The sequence below is a fragment of the Apis cerana genome, linkage group LG11, assembly GCF_029169275.1.
Source record: "Apis cerana isolate GH-2021 linkage group LG11, AcerK_1.0, whole genome shotgun sequence".
NCBI classification, from domain to species: domain Eukaryota; kingdom Metazoa; phylum Arthropoda; class Insecta; order Hymenoptera; family Apidae; genus Apis; species Apis cerana.
The window spans coordinates 8,886,965-8,900,458 of NC_083862.1; the positions used below are offsets into that span (position 1 = coordinate 8,886,965).

The window sequence follows — 13,494 nt, forward strand, 5'->3', positions numbered from 1 at the left end:
GCACGCTTTCGTTTAAACGATGGCGGAGTATGGTTTTTTGAGGGGATAATTTCGTAATATTTGAGTCTTCGCGTTTGGCCAACTTGTGACTGATTAATAATGGGTGGAATAAATGTCTCTGTGCCTTGCTTTTGATATTAATTTTCGGAGAATCGATCATTTTTAATGAAACTTTTTGATATTTTAATTTTTTGTTTTTTTATTATTTATATATGTACTAGATTGTATATGCAGAGTTCACAAATTTAAGTCAAATTTTCTGAAAATCATTTACATTTAATCAAGAATTTCTCTGTTATTTAAACTTTTAATTGATAAATTAAATAATTTCAATGATTTAATTGATTTGAGTAAAAATTTAAAGATATTTTTGTATATTTAAATCATTTTTAAAAAAATTATAATTTATGTTAATTTCTCTCCATGTATAATATATTGTATACTTTTTCATTATATTTAAATATATAATATTTAATATTGAAGAGAATAAAATTAAAACTTTCAACGTAATCTTAATCAATTTTTCCTTTTAGAAATCCTGTCTCTAGAATAATTATACGTTGAAATTATTGTACCTTCATCTTATTCAACTTCATCTAAAAATTAATAACATTTTCCAATTCCAGAGATATGACATTTCGTTCAATTTCGTTTCTTTTTATACAATTTCCAATAGACTCGCACACTCTCGATGAACGGATAGAAAAATCCAAATATTTCATCTTTTCTTGTCTCTCTTTATCATCGAACGGGTCTCTTCACTTTTCACAACAGAATAGTTCGGGATTCGTATTTCGTTTTAACCGCCCTCAGCTCGGCCCAACCAACTTTCGAGAAGTTCGGTTAACTTCGAAAATTCGAAGAAAAGAAATTTCTTCAACCAGGAAGACGTTCCCTTGGTTGGTAGTAACTCAAAGAAACAGTAGTGAGAGAATAATTGACAGAGCAATTAAGGGATAGTTATCCGGTTGCTTGGAAATCTTACTTGGATTACACGGTGGAAAAATATTTGAGGGATAGAGATTCGAAATGGCGAGATGTTATGTCTGTCTTTTGAAATATCATTTCTAACGATGTGTTACTTACTTCACAAGTAATCACAGGTTTGATTTTACAATTTTTTTTTTCACTGTTTCAAATAAATTAATATTACTTCTATCTATTTCCAAATAATATTTCAAAATTACTCAAATACAAGTTCAACTATAAATAAATTATTCCTAATATTTATTATTTTAATTTGTCCAAGTCTGATTACGAATTTATGGGGAAAAAGAATAATTCAAGGGAAGATAACGTGTATCATTCGAGACGAACGAAGAGAGAGTCAGAGATCGTGTGGTTTATTTATTCTCGGAGAAATATCGGTTTAAAACGAATACGCACGACAATACGAATTTTACGGTCAGGCTGGATTTATGGTGTTTCGAATCGTTGGACCGAGTGACAAAATTCGCGAACATGCGGTGGAGAGGGGTAGAAACAAATCGTTTATATCGAGCATTCGTGGATTATAGTCCGTCACGCGATCATACTCTTCTCGTCGATTGTTCGTGCCATTAAAAATTCACCTGGAGGCATTTATCCGCGATGCACCACCATGAATTTGTCCATTCTATCCCCTTAAATCGATTTAAAAGATGTATAATATGTATTGACAGATTATTGGTAATATATTTTCGTGGAATTATGTTTGGATTTTTTATTAAATAACTTTTTATCTGTTCCATTTTTTATTTTTTTATTTTTAATTTTAAATATAACAAGAATGAATCGAGATTTTATATTAATAATAATTTGGGTCATGGACATGGAAATGAGGTGTGCTGAGTCTCCAGAGTGGTAAAGGTGCGAAAGAAGAGTGTTTAGTCTAGACTGCTAAAGTCTAGACTGTGAAGGAAGAGTGTTTGAGAACTGAGTGTTTGACGCGAGCGAAGGGTGCATGCCCATTCAAGGTTTTTAAATATATATGTACATTAATTACATACATTTTATTAATATTGTATTCAAAGAAAAAAATTTAAAGATTTAAAAATTCAAAGAAAAAAAAAAAGAAAGAGGTGAATGTACACGTGTAAGACTAAATGGAGTGATGCAGTGTCCGTACAGTTAAATTTAAAGCAGAGAGTAAATAATTGAAAGGGACTTTTAGTAGATGAAAGCGTGGTAGAATTTTAGTCAAATGTAGCGAGACTTCTGTGATTAAATTATTTTCTTTTTTCACTTTTTTCTTTCATTAACATTTCCAGCTATACTATTTCCTCCTCTTTTACTTTTCTCCGTTTCGAATTTGCATTACAGTAAATTTACGTGATCACTAAATATAATGTATCAATTTACGTGGATATATTATAAATTGTTAGTCAAATATATCGAAAGTTATATCGTGGAATTTATTTTATTACGTTATATTATTTTAGAATTCAGAATTTTAGAAATTATTTACCTTTAATTATCATTCCTTTCGATATTTTCTTTATCTTTGAATAAGAAAAAGTTACTGAACTTCTTTTTTCTTCCATATCAATCACTTTATCGAAATTATTTTAAAAGATATACTTTGGTATTACTGTAAACGTTCTAAATGTTCTATCTAGAAGATATTTAACCACATAGAAGCCAAACCGATCAACTTCTAAATAAATTAAATTTAACGATCCTAAATTTTAGCTTAAAATTTTTCTTTATAAAAGAAGTAGCCTCGATCAATTTGACTTCCGAATAGCCCAATTTCACCGCCACAGTCCATTTCTCAAAAATTTATCGTCAAATTGATCGCCACGCGATTTTACATCCCCATGCAAAAAAAAAAAAAAACTTTTCTAATATATCAAACATCTAAAAGCAGAACCGTGTTCAATGTCGATAAATGCCATTTATCCCCCCCTCCCAAAAGACATTCGAAACTCCCCTTGAAATCGATTCATTATTCAAAGAAATATCGAGGTGTACGAGTATTTTGCACATTCGTAACGCTTGATGGAAGGTCGCGGGATAAGTATTGTTAGCTCGAGAGGTCGGGCTCGATAATTGGCTGGTTAATTCAATCGTGGTCCTCGATAAGACGGTGGAATAGATTTCAATCGGTTCAATTTTCTGGTTTCGTAGCCACGATAGATTATTCGTCGTTTCTGTCGGGCATACCGGCCAACTATTACGCCTCGTTGTCCGATCCAAGGGAGAATCAATAGTCCCGTGAAACTTGGGAATTAACGGCCACGATTAACAATTAATTCTGGCGTTAAACCCTCCTCTTGTGGAATGACAGCAATGGTAATTTCATTAGCGCACGATGGAATGACGGATAGTGTTTACCGTGATCGACTTGATCTCTCGTTTCCGGTCGTTGATTCGATCCAACCGATTTCGATCCAATGATTTTTCGTTATTTTCCGGACGGATGAGATTTTATTCGATTTAAAATGATGCGAATTCGTGAAATGATACAATAATAATAATACGAAATATATTGGGATTCGTCGAAGAGTGAAATAATGCAAAATTTGAAATGAATATATTTATAAAATATATTGATAAATATTTTTCTTAGGGAATGCAATTATGTCATTTTGATATTTCGAGAGATTTTGAGAGAATATTATTCAACAATGATCGATAATTATATTGGAAGAAACATAGAAAACTATGTGGTTGAAAATAATTAAAAATTTACTTTTGTTATTAGTTATATAATTATTCAGTTATAACTCTTTAATTATTTAATGAAAAGTTTCTTCGTTGTTTTGAATCATCCTCCAGTTTTATCAGGTCGTGATTAATATTACAGCAATGAAGCTAACTTTATTACAAAAGCTCGTTTATTGTATAAATAACGTTCCTATATTATCTCATTATATCATACAATTTACACTTTTTTTCATCGTTTTATTTATCTTATTTTCCATATTTATAATTAACTTCTAAATACCTGTACACATTTCAAATTATACTTTAATGAAATTCAATCTCAAATTCACGTAACAATGCGCGCATTCGGTATTGCGGATCAAAATTGAATAAATACATTATCGATAAACCGTATTATATTTTTAAATACAACGCGCTGTTTCGAGTAATTTTGCAAACGACAAGTTTTTAATCTCCAAAATTTTTTTTAATTAAAAAATTCGTGGAAGGGAAAAAAAGTTATTTTCATATTTCCAAATGTGAAATGAAAAATCCAGCAGAATTTTAAACTTTCTAAACAACTTGTAATCTACGAGAGTGAGAGAGGGACGACTGTTTTAGGAAATTAACCAGTTATTCGCGAGCTCGTGCCAGGTTGTTTAGCAAACCTCGACGCATATTTTTTTCGACGCGGTGGAAAAAAGTCACCGAGACAACGTCACGCGTAATTCCTGAGGACGAATATATAATATTTAAAACATAATATTTCCTATCTAGATCTCTCCACGAGAATCTGGCTCCGTCGAAATCGTTCAGACGAATCGAGAAAGAAAATGAAGAAGAAACCGATACGAATGTAATTAAATCTTTCTAGGCGACATTTGTTTCGTTTGATCGATACAATCAATTAAACAGGTGAAGTTTCATTTACTTCACTTATTTTTATCTATTTATTTATTTATTTCAATAATAACGAGAGAGCCGTTCCGTTTTCTGTCATCGTGACTAGATTTCGAAGATTGATTTTTTCCTTTTCTCGTATCTTAATGAATATTAAACGAATGTATTAATTCGGTGACATTTCGAAGAAGATGGAAATTTGATTTATAGATTAGACAATTAATCATTGTAATTTAGGTTTCACAGTTTCGTGAAAGAAAATAGAATTTTTTATGAATCGTTGTTATTTAAAGACATTTAATCTCTATAATAAAAAGTTACGTGTGGAATTTATCATGGTACGATCAAGTACAGTAGTACGTACAGTAGAATGACCAAGCGTTTAAGGAGTATAACCATATGATTGATCTGTTTCAATTGTAGTTACTTAATAAATTTCTTTGTCTCAATTTTTAATCTCATGCATAGAAAGAATATGACTTTCTTATTGATATAAATATAACGATTTATCGTTAAATTTTTCATATATTTATATTCAATAATCTTTACTTTTTATTTTATTCTAATTTTTATTTAATATTGTAACTTTTATTTTCCGACAGACAATTACAACATTTTTAATCATAATTTTCAAATAAAATTCGCTTCGCATATCATTTCTAAAATTAATTCCATCACTGTTATCGATAGAAAGAAATAATGAAAGTACGAATGGAAATATAAAACGTCCGCTATTCTTACGTTTCAAAGAAGAAGAAAAAAAGTAGCAGAATAGGAAGAGGTTTTAATGAATCTTTGTTTCACGTCTGTATGTATCCAGGGAATGGTTTGAAGGGTGAATGAGAAAAGAAACGAGTGGCAAAGAAAGGAAAAGGTAGATAAGGAGAGTTAAATATATATATATATATATATGAGAGTCGGTTAAGAGTGCTCGCAATTTAACCTTGGTGTCAACGTCACTGCCACAACTAATGTGATACATCACGTGAAACATTTTGATGCTCTTGAGATATAAAAAGCTAAGCTACAGTTGTTTAAAGTTTATCAAATGAGACACTTAGACACCGAGTCGTGAAACGAACTGAAACATTTTGTCATCCGAAGTGGAAGAATAAAATGCTTAATGAAACAATGAACTTACGAATCCATCGATGTAACATTAGAATACATCCACATATACAAATTCGAAGATATAAAATAATAAAATATTATTAAATCTAGAGAAACATTTATTTTTCGTAATGAAATAAATCAATATTAATCAGTAGAATAGTGAAAGAATCTAAATCCTTAACAAACCCACAAACACAAACCAATTAACCCCTCATCAATTCTCCTCTCGAACACACCACCACCACCCTTCAACCACGATCTACATCGAACCACTTGCACCACGATCGCCACTAAACACATTCCACCCCTCTCATCCATCACTCTCCAAGAATCTTCACAACCCCTCTCCCTCTCCAAAAAATCACCCTTCCATCCTGATACACGTATATCCATCCCTCGAAAACCAGCTTTATCCTCGAACATTAAAAACATTCTCGCGTGGAGAGGCAGGAAAGCAAGCGGAGAGCAAAGATTCCTCATCCTTGCTCTCGCGCAAGAGGCGGGGGCGTGAAGTTGTAGAGGCGGAGGGGGTCGCGACGCAGCCGCCCCACTCGAGGCTCGGCGTCGCGGACGCGACTGCGGGGGTGGCGGTTGGTCGGAGGCGCGCTCAGTTTCGTTCGGAGGCGCGCCACGAGGCGGCAGCATCGTTCCTCTCGTCCCACGGACCCGTCGAATCGCCAGTGCGCGTCCGTTCGTTCGAGCGGCTTCGGGTATCGCGCCGCCGGCCCCCCGATTCCTCGGCGTCTCGCGCCACCTGGAGCGCGCGCGGCGCCGCGACGCCTCGAGCCGTGGTGGTGGTGGTGGTGGCACACGACGATCGAGCAGCGATCCGTGGTGATCGGGCGCGCTCGAATGCAGGCCCTCTCTGTTTATGAGAGGCGTCCCGACGCGACCGGCTGACGTCGGCCGGCGGCAATTTCGACCGCGGATCGGCTTGGTACGCGCGCGGAAGCGCTGCTGCGCCCGCAGGAGGCGGAGGAAAAAATCACGACGACGGGGGCGACGGGCCACGACCGTCTGTGTTCCACTCGATTACGATTTGCCGCGCGCGGATAAAATATACAACTCGTTACTCGCGCGAGTCGTTCGTTCTCGGGGAATTCTGCTATTGTTCCGCTTCGTTTCGCTTCGAAGCCCGTTTGACAAGCTCGTCGCGTCGTTGGGAGTATGTGATCCTAGATCCTTCGAGGGGGATCCCGATAGTGGTGGAGTCTTTGGTGTGAATCTGAAGGGAAGGGAGAGGAGGTGATTTTTCGAGACGATGGATCTTTGGATGCGAGAATTGTCAAGGGGATCTAGGTGAAGAGGACGATTTGGCCAGTGGGTGTAAGTAGCAAACGCAAGATACGTGACGCCGGTTAAGAAAGCTTGGATGGGGATTCGAGATGATGAACTCGGTGGATTGGGAGCAGCGGTTCCTGCTCTTTGGACGACGTGGTGATGAAGTTAAGAGGGTGGTTAGCATTGGAAATTGAAGCAGCTGATTAAAACTCCTCCTTCTCTCCGCCACTTTTCGCGTGCCTTTGATCCTCGTTTTCCCTCCTCCTCTTTTCTTTTTTTTTGGGCGCTGCTTCAATGCACGAAGATGGATTCTTCTTTATCGCGTCTCCTTTCCCCCCCTTTTATCGTATTAAAGTATTATTATTTGAGATCGAGTTACAGGCTAAACGAGTTTCATTATTAAACTACGCGAAAACACAGATGGAGGTAAATAGAGCGCGGGACGGGACTTGTGGAAATTCGTGGAACTGTGTTATTGCGCGCGTTATCGCAGTTTCACATCGATTCGAATGTTGTCGAGTTTTAGGCGAGATTAGCCCTGACAGGATATAATTTTCCATGGTTTACCGCGCGAGCCTTGCCAACACAGGTTTAACCTTGCCCCCAACGACATGTTTACAGACCTTCTGCGAACGAAACGATCGAACTCGCGAGTTTAGCCTGTGTGGAACGTGAATTTCAATTAGGAGCTTAGTGCTGTGCGAACGGAGAAGTATATAGAGTGAGGTCGTTGATGAAAATATCGGAGGAGGCTTAGAGTCACAAAGGGAATCGAGGCACGTGGCAGGTGTATCGGAACTTGGAAAGTATCGAAAAGTGATAAAGAACTGGAGTTACGAGTGTTGAAAGTCTCTCTTTCTCTTCTGAGTGACGAATTTCGGGAAATACAAAGTTATATCGTCCGGATTTGTGAGAAGTTTTAAACTACCTCGAACTTTTAAGTGGCGTTGATTTCTCTGCTCGTTTAAGGGGATACAGAGGAGATTTTTTTATTCGGTATTTTCGTTTTCTCGTTTTGAAATTTGTTCAATTATTTTGTAAAAGTTTATTTATGTGTGGTGATTATGATAATTTAGGAGGTGATCGACATTTATGCGTGAATAAATTTGTGTTTCTTTTAAAATTTATAAACGTATCATTCATGGATTGTCAAGTAATGATGTAAAGTTGAAAATCTTTCAAATATTTGATTAAAAATATTTTTAACACGTGAAATTATCTTTGGTTTAAATTTATTCAAAATTATAAATTTATGTAATAAATGATTTACTTTAAGGATCTTAGAATATGATTGATAGTGATTTCAAACGAGATTCAAAAGATTCTGATAATTTTTCTATTATCATTGATATTTAAAAATATTACAAAGCTCTCGTGGTATTCATCAAAATAAAATTTTGATTTTTTTTTTTTAATTCTCTCGTAATATCAATTATGTTAAAAAATGACATAACAGAAAGTAATAATATCTATATTATTGTTGCACTACGTTTCTTGTAATAGAATTATTTTTACGATACAAAAATTCAAATTTCTATGTTATTTTTAAATTAAAATTTCTCAAAATCGATAGTTTACGCGACAAATACGCGAGATTGCATCTATTATTGTTTTAAAAGCAATTTCTATGCTGTTACGTAATTCTTATGAAACGGAAAAATACAGGATTTTATCACAAATGAAATTACGAATCCCAACTTATCTTATTTTCCATTTTATTCATTATCGATATACAGATTATTATAACTTATAATAATATACTTTTAACGAATCACTTTACGAAATCACACGAAACAATCATTTACAAGAATCCACAAAGACCATCATCAGCGACTCTGAACCGCAATAATCACCAAAAAAAAAAAAAAAAGATCTATCGTCGCATTCCATTTGACAAAACGAAACTAAACAAAAACAGGAACGCAGAAAATGTCGATGATCATTCAGAGAACAGTCCGTATAACAAATTCTACAGTGATTAGAGGACGCGTGACTAATTACGAAAACGAGGCGTCCTAAGTGAACGATGGCCCAAGTAGCTCCTGATCGTCAAGGTTTTCGCCGATCTGTCCTCAATGACTAATTATGCACCGAGCATTGCGATTCTCTCTACTCACGTTAATGAACGAACCGGAAGCGTGAAGGGGAGGGCTGGCATCGCGTAAGTAGCGATGCTTTCGATACGTCGCCAGGGATCATCGATTGCACGGGTTGGTTCAATGCTAATAATCCGGTGGCATTAAGGCTCCTTGGAATCGGGTTAACGAGCTAATTCGTAATTGGCTCGTCGAAGTGGCCTCGCTCGTTGAAAATATCCCTTCGAGGGAATAATTAACGCGATGACGCCTTGATCCTATGAGAGAGAGAATGAGCCTTTTCAAATTAGTAGGGTAGTTTTCTTGAGGGGATTGAATTGTTTTCTTTTTCTTTTTTTTTTGCGTTGTTTGGAATGGAATTGTTTTTTTTGTCGTGGATAGATATTTTGTTAAAGAGATTTGTAAGTAATAGTGTAAGGTGATACGTTCATATCCTTGTTTGAAGGGGGTTGATTTGAGAGATTGGAATAGATGAACGTGGAAGTTGGTGTACAAAAATGTTGAAGCTTATTTATTAAGTTATGAGGAGATTAAATTCGTATTGGATTAAGTAAAATAGAACTGTCTTATTCTACTTCGACTGTTGGATTTAAGACGAAGTTAAACTACTTATAAGTTAATGAATAAGGCTTCAACAGACGTGTATGCCAATTTTTATGTTTCTTTTGGCCTCTAGAATCGATTCGAAGATTCATATTAATATCTCTTATACGAAATATTCAATTTTAATTTTTAATTATAAATTACAAATTGCTCGTATTTGAAATGATTGGTAACATATCATATTATTTATCTACGTTTTAAAATATATAATAATCCTAAATCTTAAATTTATATTTCATATTAACTTTTTATCTTTCAGAAATTTATTTTAAATATCGTATCGAATTTATCGAATTTTATTAAATATATGATGAAATATATATTCACAATATTAATTTAATGATAAAAGTAAAATCATTTTACAATATTAACTTATATTACTCGATTAGAATCACTGGGTTACATATTTGCAGGCAAGAATGCACATCTACCACTAAAATTCAACTAATTTAAATTTCAAAATGATTCTCTAATTAAAATTTCCAAAGGAAATGCAATGTTCACTGATAAACCCTCGTCCTCAAGTTAATAACAGATCACATAGCACGAGGGAACCGTTTATACACCGTGGTTTCGAAACGTCTTCTCTCCCTTTTCCTTTCTCTCTCTCTCTCCCCCTCTTCCTTCCTCTCTTTCGCTCTCTCTCTCTCTCTCTCTCTTTCGCTCTCTCTCTCTCTCTCTGTATTCCCCATTTCGTGGACTGCGTTTTCACAGGAATCGAGAATGAAAGTGACGTACTCCGTGCTCGTTACGTAGTTCTTTGAAGAAGAACGTGTGCACACACCCTCGCGCACACAGCTTCTATACATATATATATATATATATGGTACATGTGAAAATAACGATACCAGTGCGACGTTAGGTGACTACTTTAAGGTTAACCTTTTGCGGTCCTCCACGACACACTTTGCTCTGAATAGCTTTATTTCGAGCTGTGCATGGTGAAAATTCTCGGCGTAGTATAAAGTTAAAAAAAAAAAAAAAAAATACGCGTAAATCGAAAAATACGTACAGTGAGTCGAAAAATTGATTACGTGTCGAACTCGCCTGTCATTTACTAATGTTTGTTGTACAAAAAAATCGATCGATTGATCGAATCCATTTTTTTTTGAAGTATTGAATAAAGCTGCTTTTTTAATTCGTAAAATTGTAAATATTATTGTTATTGTTATATTATAAAATTATATAATTAAAAAGATATTTAAAAAACACGTTGCATTATTGATACAATAATAACATTGATGAAATTTGTTTACACATTGTTGAATTTTTCTTTAACTTTACGTATATTCAGTGAATATAATATAAATATGATTCGTTTCAATAAGTCGTAATTCATTGTATACTCTTTCCTTCGATTATTTTTCATTTTATTATTCAAATAATTTTATTATTCGCTATTTATATTGCGCGTTCAGTATGTTTCGATTTCGGATAATTTTACAATGTTTTTCATTGTTCGATTAATAGAATATGTTCACTATTTATTGGTAACTCGGTGTATTCTCCTGATAAGCTTACAAGCTTCATTATGCACCGTTCTACATACGGAGAATATGGAATACTATTTATAGAATTGATTGAAATTTTCAAACTAGAGCGATTTATTGAGAACAAAAAAGATTGTTGAATTCAAACAGTTTAGAAAAAGAATTTTGTTGGATTATATTGTTTTTTTGTTGGGAGGAATGTTTGTTTTAATTATTGGAAAATATTTTATGAATATATGTCGTGGAGGTAGGAAATGAATAAAGTATGAAGATAAATTGAAAATATTATCGAGAATCGAAAAATAATTTAGATTATTTTAAATATTTAATGATGAAAGGAGAACAAATGATAATGAAATTGAAAATTATTATTAATTTGAATATTTTATAAGTAAATTTTCAAAATTATCACTTGTCTTTTTAAATATATTCGTTTTAAATGAATGCTCTTCTCAATCTGTGCATTTACTTCTTCTTTGATAATTTTATTGTTTGAAATTTTTCGATCGATAATTCTGCTCATAAAATTTCCTAAGGAAAATCGAGTTTCCTTTCAAACCTGTAGATTCCCTGTAATTTTATCAAAAAAGTTTTAAACAAAAAAAGACAATTTTTAACAAAATCCTCATTTTCGTGAATAAAAGTTCACTTAGAAATTTCATTAATTATATGCAGAAGGAAGTAATACTAAATATTAATTATTATTCGCCATAGGAATCGTTGTCTTATAATGTATCGGATAAATAAAATATTCCATAGAATAAAAGGAGGAAGCAAAGAGACTGTGTAAGAGAGAGAGAGAGAGAGAGGAGGGAATCTGGCAGGAATTTTAATTGCTTCCATAAAAGCTATGCTCTACGATAGGATGTGTAAGAAGATATTTAGAGTGGATGGAATGTTGTTGCCGCTTCCTTGTATTCAAGCATCGATCAAGTCGTTTCGTTTATCTTACGAGAAAAATCGAGAAAATATCATTGAAACCAGATGTATGTTTGAATTCTCGATGAAACTCTATTCGATGCTTGTATACGAAAAATTGTATCCTTTATATATATTATCATATTCCATTTCTTGAAAGAAAACGATAAAATTGCAAGCTTCTTGATTTATTTCTGTATTTCTTGTATTCGCGATTCGAATCGTTGAAACTCGGATATGTCACGGATATGTTACGTGTTTCAAATTCTTTTTTCGAACGAGCTCGAAAAATCGTGTAATATGATCCTCGTGATGGTATCGTGATATTAAGGATAGGGAAAGATATGAATGTTGAATTAACATTCGTGTTACGAGACTTTTCTCCTTTGCTTCCGTTTTATCGGGGAATAATCGTTACAGTGATGTGAATTAATTGAATTATTTTTCATTGGATGCGCGATAACGTTCCTTTATCGTACCGGTGTAGATTTAATAAAATGAATGTAGAAATATGATTGAAAGCAGAAACGTGTGCTTCACATTCGTTTTGAACGTATTTTAAATATAATTATCACGATGAAAAAATATTCTATAATTTATATTTCTCTTAGACATTTCTTTATACGAATCTTTTATTAACGAGATAAATTTATCGACGTTTGAATATATATTTTTCGGAATAAAATTTACAAATGATCGTTTCGTTCTCTCTTTCATGTGCATTCACATTTATTTTCATAAACGTAACTCTGCCCATCGAATTATTTTTAGCCTTTAACCATAGTATTAAATTATTCTTTAAAACGAAATGTGTAAAATTCGATATTTTTAAACGCTATGACGAGTAAAGAATATAACATCGTTTCCCAGTTATTGTTAAACGATAATGTTAATTGTTAAGCTGGAAATCTGTTTAAAATTTCAATCAAGATGGCAGAAATATGATACAACCAATATAAACCCGATCCTCTTTTTATTCCTCTCGATCAGATATGGACCAAACGAACGTTTCTGCTCTGTCGTTGATACATCACAGACCAATATGGGGCAGTATTAAAGTGTTTAAAAGCGAGCTAAAAATTTCGAGTGGAATAGTTGTAAGCAGGGAATTTTAATTCTTTGAAAGATCGAATTTCTCGTGATACTTGATGGAAGATTTTGTTTTTTCTTCTTTTTTATTTTATTTTATTTTATTTTTTTTATCGTTGTTTGCTTTACAGAAATGGGACAAAGAAATGACGATGACAGAAAGTGATACAAATCATACTTTTATGTACGTATTGAAAAATAATAAATCAAAAAATGAGCAATCCGAAATATAAAAAATATTGATTTAATACGGAGACATAAATCTCAGCTCAGTTTGCACAGCGATTTTTTAAAGAATCTTTGTTGTTGTTGTGAGCTAAAGAATTCCGTAGATTGATATTTTTATTATAAATCTGTTACAGAAAATCCGATAGCAA

General features: G+C 33.6%; 1 protein-coding gene across 13 annotated transcripts in view; it reads left to right on the top strand.

Annotated features, from left to right (window-relative positions):
• The window catches only part of LOC107997743 (collagen alpha-1(XVIII) chain), a 324,989-nt gene that overhangs the window by 133,752 nt on the left and 177,743 nt on the right, over window positions 1-13,494 (top strand). For 3 of the 13 annotated variants that reach the window (XM_062082627.1, XM_062082628.1, XM_062082635.1), the window contains exon 1: window positions 6,325-6,966. The exons of the other annotated variants lie outside the window; for them this stretch is intronic. The gene's annotated coding sequence lies outside the window, so the exon portion shown is untranslated. Of the gene's footprint in view, window positions 1-6,324; window positions 6,967-13,494 lie in introns of those variants that run through there. 13 annotated transcript variants of the gene reach the window in all.